The 16291-nt window shown below is 41.3% G+C and overlaps 1 protein-coding gene and 1 pseudogene across 1 annotated transcript in view; both read right to left on the reverse strand.

Moving 5' to 3' along the window:
* LOC124546001 overlaps positions 1 to 16291 on the reverse strand; it is a 359037-nt gene that overhangs the window by 200479 nt on the left and 142267 nt on the right. The window lies entirely within an intron of this gene.
* On the reverse strand, positions 4155 to 4272 carry LOC124546115 (annotated as a pseudogene).

The following is a 16291-nucleotide window of genomic DNA, read 5'->3' on the forward strand; positions in this document are numbered from 1 at the left end:
CTGCACTTTTACGTATACATGTAAAAAAACTAGGTTCTGTCATTAAATATAGCTGCTGCAAGTTTGAAGGACCACGTTGAATAATAAGTATGCATATATTCAGAAATGCACTCAATTACTCGAAAGATACTGACGCACCCAATCCATACAACTAGCGTAAAACTGCGGACAAACAGCCACAATCATGTACACATCAGCTATCAAATTTGAATACCTTGCGGGCTGAGGTTCTCGACTAATCAGAACAAACCACATTTATGGTGGGTTCGACCACACGCCGTATAATAACGGGTTACAGATATATTCATCTGACATTTATTTACTAAGTGATAAATTTAAATCTATGGAATTGGTCAGATACATTTAAGGGGAGCAAGTCTAACTTTTACTTTACTTAACAGTAGAAAAATTATAGGAAGAAGGTGGAGTAGATACATGAATTTATATAATGGTATTGTTACAATGATGATGTTGTAGGTCGACTAATTTCAATGTTACAGCTTTAGTAGCATTCTTTTGTAAGACAGAAAAGAGGCGCTATATTTGATTTAAGAGAGAGCCTGATTGCATTTAAGTCTTTCTGAAACATACCCGTTTTGTGTGCATCTCACCTCGTTGCAGAATTCAGAGACAGTGTGGTGACGATTCTGTGTAGGAAATTCTGCCTCCAAATCAGTTATGCATTCTATGCGGTTAAGGATGAGACTGTTACAGCTGTCATAGTAAGCTTGATGACGTGCCACGACACTTCCAGCGGGTGCACAATTTGAAATGCGGGGCAGACGTACTTACGGAGTATACTTGTCTGTACAATGCTCTACTCCTTGGCACACCCTAAACATTTTAGTTCAGTGATTGAAACGACACGCATCAAGAATTAGTCGTGCCCAAGTAGAGTCCTGAAAATGTGCAAACTGGTATCGTGCACTCGCATTGCTTAAACAGTGAGCATCCATTACATACGCAAAAACTGTCTTAGTTCACCCACACATGAAGCAGAGAGCACATCTTTTTATGGTTCGCACGATACGGTGCACATATTATGTAAATTTTTGTGTCTATACGTACGAAACCTAACAGACCAGGCATGCCACAAGTCAACGGTTAGCGTTCTGTTTCCTCACGACGCCATCACATTATTGTTCAGTCTCGGTAGCAAAAACAAACTCTGATAGCAAAGATACATACAGATACATAAAAGCATTTATGCTCTTTGACTATACTGACATGTATTGTTAACATAATGAAAATAAAATAAGAAAAAATTATTTATGCAGGAAGGTATACCAAAGTAAAGAACTAACAGAGAAATGTAGGAAACTACATTCATTTCAGACTTACTTTACTACTTCTTTCGGTTTGTTCTTCGGTTTCCCACACATACGGTCGCGATAGTGCTCTGTAAGTTGTTATCGTCTAACTCTTGAAAAGAGACTAGCGCCTCTAGCGGTTAGAAAGCCAGTCGTCAAATTAAACTTTGTTTTTAATTATTTTTAAACTTGATTAACGGAATAATTATTATATTTCTGCGTTGCACGCATTAGTAAATGATCAACAGACATGAATGATCGTGAAATAAATGCAAAAACAACAGTATCTCGCTGATTCAGTGACACACACTACGACTTACGCATGAACAAATACTTTCGAATATGCGGATAAATGCAGCTTACTCTGCCGAAAGCAAGGGGATATAAACACATATATCACGTATGATAAGAACGGTATATATTTCTGTTGTTGGCCGTTCTTATTATCGTATGTACTTTCCTTGACATGGACCAATTTTGTATGGAGCCTAATGATTCGCAAACACTTCACTTGATTTTTTTAATTCATGAATATTTTCTTAAATGTAATTACTTTTGATCAAAAGCGAATTTGTTGAAAATTCTTGCCGTTTGTGGATCAGATGTAGCAACAATTGTTGAACTGGCTGCTTCTGTGTTGGGAAAGTTTCATTGCTCCTGATTTGTATATTCTGCTCTTTTCCGCAGCTGAAGGGATAAGCTGAAGCAGTGTCCAATAGTGTTGTGAACGAAAAAGATGTTTTAAGCTTCCAGGCGACATTGTGTGAGACTTCCCCTAAATATGGAATTGTGTACCATTTCTTGCGTTTTAGAGTTGGTGGATCGAGAACATGGTGATGACGAGAGCCCACCTTCTATTTTTGCTTTTTGTGCATTATGGCGTCCACCAAAGTAAGACGGTGGCCATTGTTTGATGCTACTTGATTGCATTTTATTCAATTTGGAAGTTGTCTTCACTCACGGAGAGAGATAACATCGCATTTTGACTGAAATAATTCCTCTCGTTTTATTCCTAACTAACCAACCATTTTCAGCTTTGGAAACGGAGATACTCTGTAGCTGCGCTAGTTTAAAATATTTGATACGACGAAATTTTCACTCCATGGTATATTTATCTTTGTCCTTGATGATGGCGTAACGTCCGAAACTGGTTTGTGAAATAAAAAACATTCTAGAATATTACACCAGTGTCGTCTATGTTTTCATTCATAACAACAATGAGGAAGATTGATCAAAGAAGTGGAGTCTCTCTAAAATTACAGATTATTGAAGCAGTTAAGAAAAAGATGGGTTGGAAGAAGACCAGAAAACAGTTTAATGTTCCAGAAACAAAACTTACGAGCTTATTAAACATGAAGTATGGTACACCTGATACAGCAGAAGAAAAGGACCTTAAAATGCTGGGTAAATCTATTGAAGAGTGGTTTTAGTATTGTCTTGCTATGGAAGCTTCTCTCTTCGGACTTAGGAGTAGTGTCTTGTGAAAAATGGTCGCACAACTGACGGAAGGAAATAACACTGAACATCTTTTCAAAGACAAAATTTCTGCTAAAAAGAAGGTCTTTTTTCTTTTAAAAAAATAATTGTCAGAACGAAAGTCTACAAGAACATCCTATAGCAGATAAATTCATTTTACTTCTGGATGATGTTATATTTTATTTTATCTTTATATGTAACGTGTTCATGAAGTCTCTTACTATTTGTAACTTATCGTCAAAAATTTTGACTTTCTTTCTGCCAGTACAAAAGAATAAACACAACAGAAGAAAGGACAGCTGCTGTTGTTTGCCTCCTACGATCACATGAATGCCACTTTTCCTTGCAGACACACTGGCCGTCCATAGACAAGACTTTGGGCTCCCAGCTCGCCAGATGTGACCTCAGTGGGCATCTTCACCTGGAGGTTGATGAAGTCCAAAGCATATCAAGATAAAATCGATAATCTTTAACAAATGGAAAACCGCGGTCCACTGGGGTCACGTTATGTGCCCCGAGTCTTGGCGATGCACCGCCAGCCCACCACCTAAGAAGTGCGGCACTGAATCGGGATTACGTTTTCTCTGATTTAATACCCTTTTTCCAACTTTGGTTAATACTACTTTGATTTTTTAGAAAAGGTCCGATTTTGGCAATTATTTTTTAAACTTGTTAATTGCAAGGACTACAAAATAAATTATTTCATAATAATTTTTAATTACATTTTCTAAGAGTAGAATGTAAATGGTGCATAACATTATGAAGTAAATATTACATACATGTTTATTACTATCTTTTCTGCTGTGAGACCAAGCTATTTTATTATATCAACCAACTCCGTTAGTTTTCCAGCCACATCCAATCATTTCCGCGAGAGAAAAAACATGATGTTCTTGTCAAAATTTAAGTTTATTATGAAGGATATACATGGCATGAAGATATTTGAATGTACAGATGAGATGTAAAGAACATCTTGTGTGCCTTCCTCGCGTAACATTTACATTTTTTTTCGATTAAGGTCGACACACTGCGAAAACAATAAAAGATGTTATTTAGTTAGTTCGTTCCGTGGATGACATTCACGATAAACGTTATGATGTACAACGTGTCAACCGAAAACAAGACTGCGGGGTCAGTGACAATATTAAAAAACTAAACTCCTTCCGAACAGGCCATGAAGACCTAACGTCACCGACCGGCCGCCGTGTCATCCTCAGCCATAGGCGTCACTGGATGCGGATATGGAGGGGCATGTGGACAGCACACCGCTCTCCCGGCCGTATGTCAGTTTACGAGACCGGAGCCGCTACTTCTCAATCAATCAAATAGCTCCTCAGTTTGCCCCACAAGGGCTGAGTGCACCCCGCTTGCCAACAGCGCTCGGCAGACCGGATGGTCACCCATCCAAGTGCTAACCCAGCCCGACAGCGCTTAACTTCGGTGAGCTGACGGGAACCGGTGTTACCACTGTGGCAAGACCGTTCGCATTCAGTGACAATATAGACGTATATAAATTTTATATGGGCACGTACTGGCCATTTACAGGTTCGTAATTAACGAACTTCTTTTGATGGGAATTTTGGAGCAGCTGTTTATAAATTTCAGTAATGTATAAGAAAAAGGCCTTGTAATCGACTGCTTACTTTGTAACAAAGTCGTAGGAGGTCTACTTTATGGATTTTCCAGTTTGTTTTCATCAGTATGCACGCTCAAGAACTTAATTGTGTGTTATTTCTTTGCTGGTACAAAACGTCAATAAAAAGGAGTAATTTTGATAGCACAAGAAAGGATGTTGCAAGGACTTTCCCACATTGGCGATTCAGATAGGGAATACTTCTTTCCGCTTGCTAGAGAGGTATTACATTTTGTAAACTGCGTGCTGTTTTCCTGTGTGCTCCCTTATTTATCTGAACAACTGATACAAAATTTGCTATTATGAGTACAGTTTTTTTCGTTCAGCATATCATCACATATTTTTTATTTACGAAGTGAATTTCCAGTTAACCCAAAATATACTGCACATTGATAAAAAAATTACTTAAGGTAGATTTTATTCAGCATTGAATTTCTTCGATCACACCCTACAGCAACTTATCCTCATTTTATTGCTTCTTAGAAATTGGACGTATGACGGAATGGAGGTAAGTTCTCTGTCTAGCAGTAAAGGGTTTCCGGAGTAAAAACTATCCACTTAATTCTCTTGATACAAACAGTTTTCCAGAGAGCATATTTCATCCTTAAGTACTGTTGTGGATGACCTGCATAATATTCACTCTGTTGGCACAACGTCTTCGCCTTTGACTAATTGTAGTTTATTGAAACTAATTAACTTTCCGTTCAAATTGCTCGTAAGTTTCCTTGTAGGATGTTTCCGAATCACTTCCATAATGTGTTTTATGGGTCACACTTCAGGCCCTCAGATTCAACACTCTTGAGACGCTTCTCGGTACAATTACGAGTACGTCCATCAAACTGTAGTAGACTAGGGACCGATCTACGTTCCACTACTTAAAATCTTCCTCTGCACCGATTTCGTCACTGATCTGGTTTTCCCATTAGGAAGCGACAAAACCATAAAATACTGAAAAATCGAGACATTTATACAATCAGTAAGATCAAGTTAGGCAGAAGGGATAGATAACATTCCATCAGAATTCCTAAAATCATTGGGGTAAATGGCAACAAAACGACTATTCACGTTGGTGTGCAGAATGTATGAGTCTGGCGACATGTCATCTGTCTTTCGCAAAAATATGATCCACCCAGTTTCCAAGGCTGCAAGAGCTGACAAGTGCGGGAATTACCGCACAATCGGCTAAACAGTTCATGCATCCAGGTTGGTGACAAAAATAATATACAGAAGAATGGAAAAGAAAATTGGGGATGTTCTAGATGATAAGTTTGTATTTAGAAAAGATAAAAACACCAGAGAGGTAATTCTGACGTTGCGGCTGATAATGGAAGCAAGACTAACGAAAAATCAAGACACGTTCATAGAATTTGTCGGCCTGGAAAAAGCCTTCGACAATGCAAAATGGTGCAAGATGTTCGAAATTATTAGAAAAATAGGGGTAAGCTATACGGAGAGACGCGTCATACACAATGTGGTGTCACCGCCAGACACCACACTTGCTAGGTGGTAGCTTTAAATCGGCCGCGGTCCATTAGTACATGTCGGACCCGCGTGTCGCCACTGTGTGATCGCAGACCGAGCGCCATCACAAGGCAGGTCTCGAGATACGGACTAGCACTCGCCCCAGTTGTACGGACGACGTAGCTAGCGACTACACTGACGAAGCCTCGCTCCTTTGCCGAGCAGATAGTTAGAATAGCCTTCAGCTAAGTCAATGGCTACGATGGAAATAGAAGAAAGGTTCAGGAGTGGCGCCATTAGTAACATTGCATGTATCTAAAGAGTCTCACTTGTATCGCCACAATCTCCAGATGTACCAAAAGGATGGATTAAAGTTAAGTATTCCAGAAGCTACGTACTTTTCTTTATAGCATTCATTACGTAACCTGTTTCAGACCTCACGCACCCTGCTTTGGCTTAGCGCGTGCCTTTCGGCTTCCACTCATTGTGTCTAGGCTGTCTTGTCTAGACACAACACACAACATGCACAAGAGCCAAGAGGGATTTATAAGAGTGGACGAACACGAACGAAGTGCTCGGATTAAATAGGGTGTAAGACAGTGGTGTCGATTTTTCCCCTTCCTGTTCAATTTGTACATCGAAGAAGCAATGATGGAAATAGAAGAAAGGTTCAGGAGTGGAATTAAAATTCAAAGTGAAAGGATGTCAATGATACGATTCACTGATGACATTGCTATCCTGAGTGAAAGTGAAGTAGAATTACATGATCTGCTGAACGGAATAAACTGTCTAATGAGTACAGAATGTGGATTGAGAATAAATGTAGAAATGAGAACAGCGAGAAACTTAATATCAGGACTGATGGTCACGAAGTGGATGAAGTTAAGGAATTCAGCTACCTAGGCAGTAAAATAAGAAGTGACGGGCGGAGCAAGGAGGACACCAATAGACTAGCAATAGAAAAAAGGGCATTCCTGGCCAAGAGAAGTCTACTAGTATCAAACATAGGCCTTAATTTGAGGAAGAAATTTCTGAGAACGTACGTCTGGAGTACAGCATTGTATGACAATGAAACATGGACTGTGGGAAAACCGGAACAGAAGAGAATCTGAGCATTTGAGATGTGTTACAGAGGAATGTTGAAAATTAGGTGGACTGACAAGGTAAGGAGTGAGGAGGTGCTGCGGAAAATCAGAGAGGAAGGAATATGTGGAAAACACTGATAAGGAAACGGGACAGGATGATGGGACATCTTTTAAGACATCAGGGAATGACTTCCATGGTACTAGCGGGAACTGTGAAGGGCAAAAACTGTAGAGGAAGAAAGAGATTCGTACACATCCAGCAAATAATTGAGGACATAGGTTGCAAGCGCTACTCTGAGAAAAAACAACACTCAGTAAGCCTATCTACAAGACATAGCCAAAGGGACTTTGTGCAGAAATTATCCACTCAGTTACGTAATTCATCCGCCTGTGACCTAGGTGAAATGTCTATGTGCCTCAGTACGCGCCATAAATTAAAAGCAGGAGAATAGTTACACAGGCCACCTCAGTAACCGTTTACACAACAGATTTTCCACTTCGGGGTACTTGATTTTGATTACCAAATGTGTACCTAGGATCTGAGCAAGGGGAGTGGCGGGGGACAACTCATGTTAGGATAAAAATTAATGACGAAGTATTTTAGAAGTTTAACAACAAACAACTCTGGGTGCACTTGGTAGAAGTTAATGTGCATCACATGTTATGCCTTTTCTCAAACGGTCCAACTGATACTCAATAGATACAGCGGCCTGTTTTGCGAAGGAGAATTAGAGTTTCGTCTGCGAAGGTTCCTTTTCACCGGAGGGAGCGGCGGGGGTAACTGACCACCTGTGCCTTTTGCTGGTTTCGCCCTTGATGACTGTCAAGGGGGGATCAGGAAGGACACAAGTTCTCCGCGTATTCTTGCGCGGTCAGTTATGTTTTTTTTTCCACCCCCACCCGTTTGACAGGTAGAGAAAATATAAACGTACAATTAGTTTCTACAGAATAGACAGAGAAAAAGTTCATAGCCATGAAACTAATTCAATGGCCATTTTTCGAAAAGGTAATTACATAGGAAGCAAGAAAAGAAAAGAACGCTCGGCTTTTGACAAAATACTTCCGCCTGTCACAGCAAACGCTCTCTCCAAATAGACACATCTATAAAGCTTGGCGAGAGAAATAATTACAAAAGAACAAGTGTCACAGTAAAATGAGTGTTCATGAGGAACATATAAACCAGATTTTTTGACTACGAAATGTGAAGAAATTTATTGTGATGCTTTATGCAATAATGATAGTACTAAAATCGAGAGATTATTATAAATAATCCAGTACATTAGTGAAAAACACAATCACAAGATACATCGCATTAAAATATTTTGACTGATATTATCTCTTCAGTGTAGAATTATTAACACTCTTAACAGTTTTTAGTAAATAGAAAGTTATTGAAAAAATGGACTCCACCTATTAAGCAAAGAGAATCACACAAAGCTGCCACAGCCAGGACGCACGAAAAGTCAGACACCGCTAAAAGATTATAGATGTAACATAAAATTTCTCTGACAGTGGTCCCCGCCCCCTCCTCCACCCCCCCCCCCCCCCCTCCTTCCCGATAGCTGAGTGGTCTGCGCGATGGGCTGTCATATCAAGGGGCTGGGTGCGATTCCCATCTGGGTCGGAGATTTTCTCCGCTCACGGACTGGGTGTTGTGTTGTCCTAATCATCATCACCACCAGCATCTCATCCTCATCGACACGCAAGTCGCCGAAGTGGCGTCAACTCAAAAGACTTGCATCAGGCGACCTAGCCACACAACATTTCATTTTTTTCTCAGACGGTACTCCTATGGTCAAGTATTCTTACACAGTATAAGAGACTAATTTCTTAGTCTTCAGCAGAGAGGGACCTCACCGTCTCTGTGCAAAAGAACACCGGAATGAACATAGGATATGTATTTCAGTGCACATGTGGCCTAGTATCTTTTCCAGGCTTTCTACAATACGAATAGTTCTGCAATCCTGGTGCACTGTTGATTGGTACTCAGAGATATTCGGCACTACCGAGGCCAAGACCCTAGTCAACCATTCAACGTCGTTCACTTACCGACATTCAGCTCTGTTCTGGTAATTAGAGGTTATGTTTATATTAGTGGTGAAGAGAGGCAACTTCAAAATTGAGTTGTCTACAGCAGGCCGTACGATTTCTGTCTTCGTGGTGACAGAAGCTAAATCAAGCGAATCGAAACCAAACCCAGAAAAACAGGCCAGTACCATAATGACTGCTCTGCCAGAATTTAAGTGGAAACAACGGAATCGTGCTGCATGCGCCTCGCTATGTGCTGAATGCGTCAACGCTCGCTATGTATGGATTTCGCTTTACGGATAGACGATGCAGATGTTTAAAATATTGGTATTTCTGTGTGCTTCAGCACTACATCTAATCACCACTACATCTGTCTGAAATACCAAAACAATGAAATTTTAAAGAACTAGTTTTATAAGGTGCTGATAGTCTCCGTGGTAACACAGGGCAGCGAGAACTGGACTTCAAACACATCAAACAAGAGGAAGTGAGATGGAAGTCTTAAGATATGTGGAGGCTATATGCTGTTGGATGGAACAGAATCAATGTCATATGAAAGAAACTAAATGTGTCCAATATGAATGATATAATACTGGAAAAGAAACTAAAATCGTAAGACCACGTTGAATGAACGGACGGTAACAGCATTTCATAGATTTTGTTCGACTCTATGCAATTAGGACGGTGGATGTAGAAATACATCTAACCAGATGGGAAGGCAGTTCCTATGAAGGAAGAGGCCCAAGAGGCCCACAAAGATTGAAACAAACATGAACAGTTGTTACCTCGCATAAAATGATCTGAAAAGTAGATAGACTAAAAAAAAAAGAAAGAAGAAGAGTATTTTAATCGGTGAAAGGGTCAAGTATTTGTAGAGCACAGGTCGAAAGTGTATGCATGCCACACAGAGGAGGGCTAAGGGCGTGCATCCTGCGGTCTCAACGGCTATCTCGATAGAAAATTGAGAGAGGTGTGTGCCCCAGTGCTGCACATATGGTGCGTCAGGTGGTCTTTTTATCGACAGATCATGAGTACACTGCAGCTGTAAGTAGGGCTGTAGCGTCACGGCAAAAACGGCTCATCTCTGGGGGCGGGATCGCGACCTTCCGGTACTCACACTGTTCATTGAGTGATCAAGTGTGTGACTGGTTAATTTATTTGTAAGTGGAGACGTCTGTGCGGAATGTAAATATTGTATGCAGAATGATCAGAAAGAAATTGTAAATACTGTATAGAGAATGAAAAACAAGAAATTAAAATGGGAAACTTAAATGTTAAGCTATTATTGTGCCTGATAGTGTTAATAATGTATATAGGTCATCAGAAAACAATTTTGTAAATCAAACCAATGTATGCATGTAAGAAAAAATGGGTTTGCAAATATACCAACAAAAGAGTGTAAAATGTAACTTTGAAAATATATATGCGAAACATAGCTTCGTAAAAAGTCGTGTAAATGTCATCAGGAACAAATAGCTCGTTAATAAAACCATAAAAATAGTGTTAACAAACAAAAAATTATTGTAAATAATTAATCGAAAAACAATTGTGAATATTAACTATTAGTTAGTTTGTTATATCATTATTTACTAACACTGCTGCTATAGAATTATTGGTAATTTGTTTATAGTAAACCTGAACCTCTTCACGCACAGACCTTGACTGAAGAGGCCCATGCTATTGTTATAAAAGATAAGTGTGCAAGTGACCTTTAATTTATATAGTACAGGTGTGTAACCTGACACCGGAGATAAATATTTTATCTCACGCAGATACAACCCGCAATAACTACTGCAGCTTTAAATCATGTCCCTTTAAATACTGTTATCTTGAGATAAGTGTCCCTTTAAATCTAGAATCTGCACTGCTCTCCTACTAATGAGTGATCACTGAACGGCATGGAGGTACCGCATACTCGTGTGAAACAGCGTAATCAGCACCTAGGAGAGTTTGAAAGAGGCCCCTTTCTACCTATTTGGCCGCCTGGTTGAATAGTGCAATATCAGGGTTTGTCCGGAATTGTACGTGGTAGTGGCGTTGTACGTGGTAGTGGCGCTATGTGGGACTGCATGGAATTACGAAGGCAGGCCTATTGGTCGTCAAGGTTCCGACCGACCACGTTTGACCACCAAATGGATCGCCGAACTGTGCACCAAGCTATTCGTAATCCCTCCACAGCTGTATCTGGCATCCGAGAACAACATTCTGTGTCACCCTGCGCTGTTGGTCGGAGACTAGCAGCAGCCGGATTACGGAATTACCGCCTCATGGCTAGGATGCCGCTCACAGCACAACACAAACGGCGGCTTTTGGTGTGGTGCCGATATCTAGAATCTTGGACTGCTACTTAAAGTGTCCCACTGTGGTCAGGATGTGCATAAAACCGGATAAGCCACGTCGGTGAGTATGGCGAAAACATGAGGAGAGGGCTCGTTATTCTAATGATTTGCAGAGGCACAGCGGTGTTACTGCTTGCGTCATGGTGTGGGGAGCCATCACGTATGACTTCAGGTCAACGCCGCTAATAACCGAGGAACTCTGATGCCATCCAGTCTACTCATGTGTTACCTCTCGCCGCACGGTATCGTGGTACCATTTTCATCAGGACAGTGGTCGTCCACACAAAGCGTTTACCTTTATGGGCTGTCTGCGTTTCGTTGAGGCACTTCAGTGTCCAGGGAGATCCCAGTTTTGTTCCCGACGGAACGTGTGGGAATAGCATGGACGTCAGCGCTCTCTCTCTCGCTCTCTCTCTCTCTCTCTCTCTCTCTCTCTCTCTCTCTCTCTCCCTTCCCCGTAGTGCCAATGTAAGGGCTGTGAAGAACCAGTTCGTTGTGCTCCAGCTTGCCCGCAGGAGAGGATACGACGGCGTTACGACACACTTCCCAACGGAATCAGTGCATGCACCCAGCCCAGAGGCATGCAATACGATACTTACTCATCTTGCCAAGTTCTTTGTAAATTTGACTCGATTTTGCAATCACTGAAATAACATTACATACCCTCTCAACTCGTGAAGTTTCATTTCGTTTCCTTCTCCCTTTCTGGGTGTTTCTCTGTAGGCACTGTATTTGCCTACTTGCGAAGTCATTTGCCATACATTGTCTTTCTGTCTGTCGATCAAAACGCCAGAATTTCCTGGTTGTTCCAGATTGCCTTCGTGTTTAAGGGTTCGTATTGTCAATCGCCCTGCTCCATAATAACTTAACCTGAACTGCCAGCCGTTATGGCCGAGCGGTTCTAGGCGCTTCAATCCGGAACCGCACTATTTCTACGGTCGTAGGTTCGTATCCTGCCTCGGGTATGGATGTGTGTGATGTCCTTACGTTAGTTAGGTTTAAGTAGTTCTAAGTTCTAGGAGACTGATTACCTCAGATGTTAAGTCCCATAGTACTTGGAGCCATTTTTAACCTGAATTGAGTTGTAAACATACTTCATAAAAATAATAAATGATAGCTGTGTGTGTAAATATTTTTATAAAACAAATTCAAATGAATAGTAGTTACAGCAAATGCGGAAGAAAAGCCTGTTCCGGAACAATGGTATCTATAACGACATGAAATTTATTTTTCTGGAACCTTTTTGGAGAATATATTTGCGCTACTTTTGCCCTCATTATTGACTACTATCGAGAATTGCATTAAAAAACGAGTCTGCTGATTTATTTTTCATTAGTCCCAGAAAGGTATGATATCAACTATTAAATCTGTAAAGATGAACATACACGTAGCTTGATTGAAGCGTTTTGCTTTAACGTCAGTAATGCCCTTCAAAGAGGCAGCCATAAGAGGCATTTAATGTGGTGGCAAATTTAACTTATTATTTACAGCAAATTACAATCGTTCTTTAATTCAGAAAACACAGTAGAGTAACATGCATTATATAATGTCTGTGTTCTTGCAGCATGAAAACGATATGTACCTAGAAGTGTGTTGCTATTTAAAATGACACTAATTCATTTACACTACAAATCTTCAGAGGAATCGACAAACAATGTATACCCCGTTAACAAATGCGTAAGCGACAAGTATTACTATCTAGTTGAAGAAGGTCTGGAAACCAGCAAAGCTTTGTGTGGCATGAAACGACAATTTGGATTCTGTGAATTTAATATGAGAAACATTGAACCTATCTTTTTCGTTTTATGAAATTAGTCCATCACTAACAGAAGTGGGACACTGTTCCCCATCTTCAATGAATGAAGCAGTGTTACATTACTCAATAACACTCAGTCCATTCTTCTGTGTAAGAACCTAAGTACAGTGATACAACAGCGTAAACGGTTGAGTAATTGCACACGCCAATTTAAATGTGGGCACCAAAAAACTGGTTCTAAAAATAAAAGTTGAACTTAAGTAAAACAAATAAATGAAAAACATATATCTTTGTAAAAACCAGACGTAAAGCGGCGGCAAGGAGTGGGGAATAACTACCATCTGGCGTAAGGTGCTAAACGCGCATGTAGTGTATAGTCATGTGATGCTACAAATTTTTGTACTGCAGGAGGTCCGTAACACAGGAAAACCTCTGATTACATTCTAGAACGGAAAAGGGGACTGTACATTTTCGAGACACCTTGCTAAACAAATAGATGGTTATGCAAGAAATGCAGCTATTTAAGATTCGTAATACAGCGTCTTTATGACTTGCCAACGCTGATCATTTGTCGGCTGCAAATGACGCTTGTTACCACAGTAAAAGAAGTTGGCCAGCAGTACGCAAGGCAATTTATTAGGCATTTGTTGCCGCGAGTCGTGAAACAATGAGGTCAGATCGTTGGAGCGCAGTTATTTGAAACGGTAGTGTCGATGGTTGTTATTGTATTGGAAAAACCTAAAGCGACATTGTTGAGGGCAATGATTAGTAGCAGTAACTCACTACTGATCGGATATCAATTCACAGTAATCGAGATCGCTTCAACACTGAAGATTATTGTCGCAGAAGTGACGCGTAAATACTGCAGCACAAGCAACGTCACCCTCCTTTCCGAGGGTTACAAGCGGACGCCATAAAATTAACGTCCGTGACAGAATCCCCGTCTCCTAATCTCAACCACGAACGATATCGTGCAGAGTCATGTACCACCGCACCATAAATGGTTGCAATGGGAAGTGACGAGTCAACTGCCTCCTCTTTTTCCAGTAACAGATTTGGTTTGTACAGTCGAACTACTTCCCTCCTAACGGTGTTGGCGAAGGTTTGATCCACAGTATTAGCTTATTGTGCGGGTCTTACTGTTATTCTAGAAGAACGAATTACAACCATGACAAAGCTGCTGTAGACGAACAAGTGACAATGCTTTACTTTCTCGTGGTTGGTTCTTTTAAACTTGGTTTGTTGAACACGCACTGTATCCCAAAAACTTTGCTTTTCTCTCCACATGGCATGAACATATTGCGGGAAAGTCCTAAATTTTAGTTACACACGTTTCAGCAATTTAAGTGCTATCTTCCATGTGTTTTTTATTCTTATTCGGCCTCATACAGCGCTGTAATGTACTTCGTGATGGTAGTGTCATGTATTACGTACTTTATACGGCTTTCCGTAGATTCTAGTGCTGACGTATTTCTTACCTCTGCATCAACGTTCTTTTCTCTACTGCGCACACATGTTAATATTTTTTATTTTATTTTTCACTGCCTGACAAAACAAGTGACGCACACAGAAGGGGAGGAAGAAGCAAAATGAAACTTCAGAGGTTGAGAAGGTTATGTGGACAAACGAAATTTGCAGAGAGGTTGGCAATATGGGCTTAATTATCAGTATGACGTTGCACCCTCTCTGGCTTGGACATACGCACTGATGCAGTTGAGGAGTGTCTAGTTCGTACAGCCACAGCCATTACCTTAGTGCAATGTCTGTATTTGACAGTGTCTGCAAAGATCGCCGTTGTATGCTGAGACAAGCTGGCCCTAGATATCCCGGAAACTTTTCAATGGAACGGAGTTGATGACGGAGGTAATCCGCAAACATGTTCTATCGAGGACAGGTATGGGAATCTTGCTGACCATGAGAATACCTCAACATCACGCAGACGAGCATTGTCCTGTTGAAAAACGGCACGACGTTACTGTCGCATGAGTGGTAACACATGAGAACGCAGGGACTCCGTGACAAACTGCTGCGTCGTCGGAGTTCCCTCACTCACCACGCGCCGTCGCCTGAAGTCATAGCCGATGGCTCCCCGCGCCATGAGCCCAGGACTAACGTCGCTGTGCGTCTCCGCAGGGCGCGGTCATAATCCCAGACGATGTTCATCCGGGGTAGTGCTGAGCCGCGATACATCGCTGAAGAGAGCGCTACCTTATCGGCAGTCCACGATTCCCGGTCACGCCTTAACGTGTAGTTGTACTAACGACGGCTTACTCGTGGGACGGTAATTTCCTAGTCCGCGTGCTGCTAGTCTCCGAGGCAGTCCGTCACTTGTTCTCAGATGCCAGTCGCAGACGAGAAGCTGTTACCATGTGCTTGGTGCACAATATCGTGATCCTCTCTTCTGGTGCGAAGATGTGGTCGACCAGAACCTGCACGACGGGTATGCCTGCTCTCCCACGCAGTCCATCATCGGACTGCTGTCACATCTGAACGCCCCAGAAATCTGGACACAGCACGATTCAAGCAGCCGGCTACATGGAGACCAACAATGAAATCTCTTTCGAACTATGTCAGGTGCTGATAGCACAATCTCATACGAGTACGCAGCATCTCCGAGTCCCCCCACAATGGTTAGTCAACGTCTGAGGCTGTTTTATGCTCCCTTGTAGACCCTACCAGGCCTTTTAACAACACTAATGCAGCCTTGGAGGCCTTTCAACCCGTCACAGAAAATTTCAGCTCTAAGCATTTACATGCTCGCTGATATCGCGTTAAGTACGAACATACATCGACATTCAACTATGTCTTCAGGGTGCTTCAGTTTTTTTTATCAGGCAGTGTATTTATAAAAACACGGCGGTACCCGAAAATGACTTTGTATAGCATCTAATTTACTCAAAGAAATATTCAGAAATAGCATTCAGTTTTTCTTTTAAATTCACTCCATAATACCGCTGCGTTTGAAAGTGATTTATTGATAATGATACTGAACGCTAACCATACTGGAGCTTTTAGAAGCTTAATGTTCAGTTAGCTGAAATGAGTATAGTTCGTGGTATGAATAATCAGTTGCCCCTTCGTTTTCCGGTTAATACCTCGACTTCTATGATGCGGTTCAGTGCAGCTTTTTCAGAGCGCATACTGGCAACAGGGAACCACAACAGCTATCCCCGCACGACCACTGGAGTGCACAACGGGGAAAC

This window comes from Schistocerca americana, chromosome 8, assembly GCF_021461395.2.
Source record: "Schistocerca americana isolate TAMUIC-IGC-003095 chromosome 8, iqSchAmer2.1, whole genome shotgun sequence".
Taxonomy (NCBI): Eukaryota; Metazoa; Arthropoda; class Insecta; order Orthoptera; family Acrididae; genus Schistocerca; species Schistocerca americana.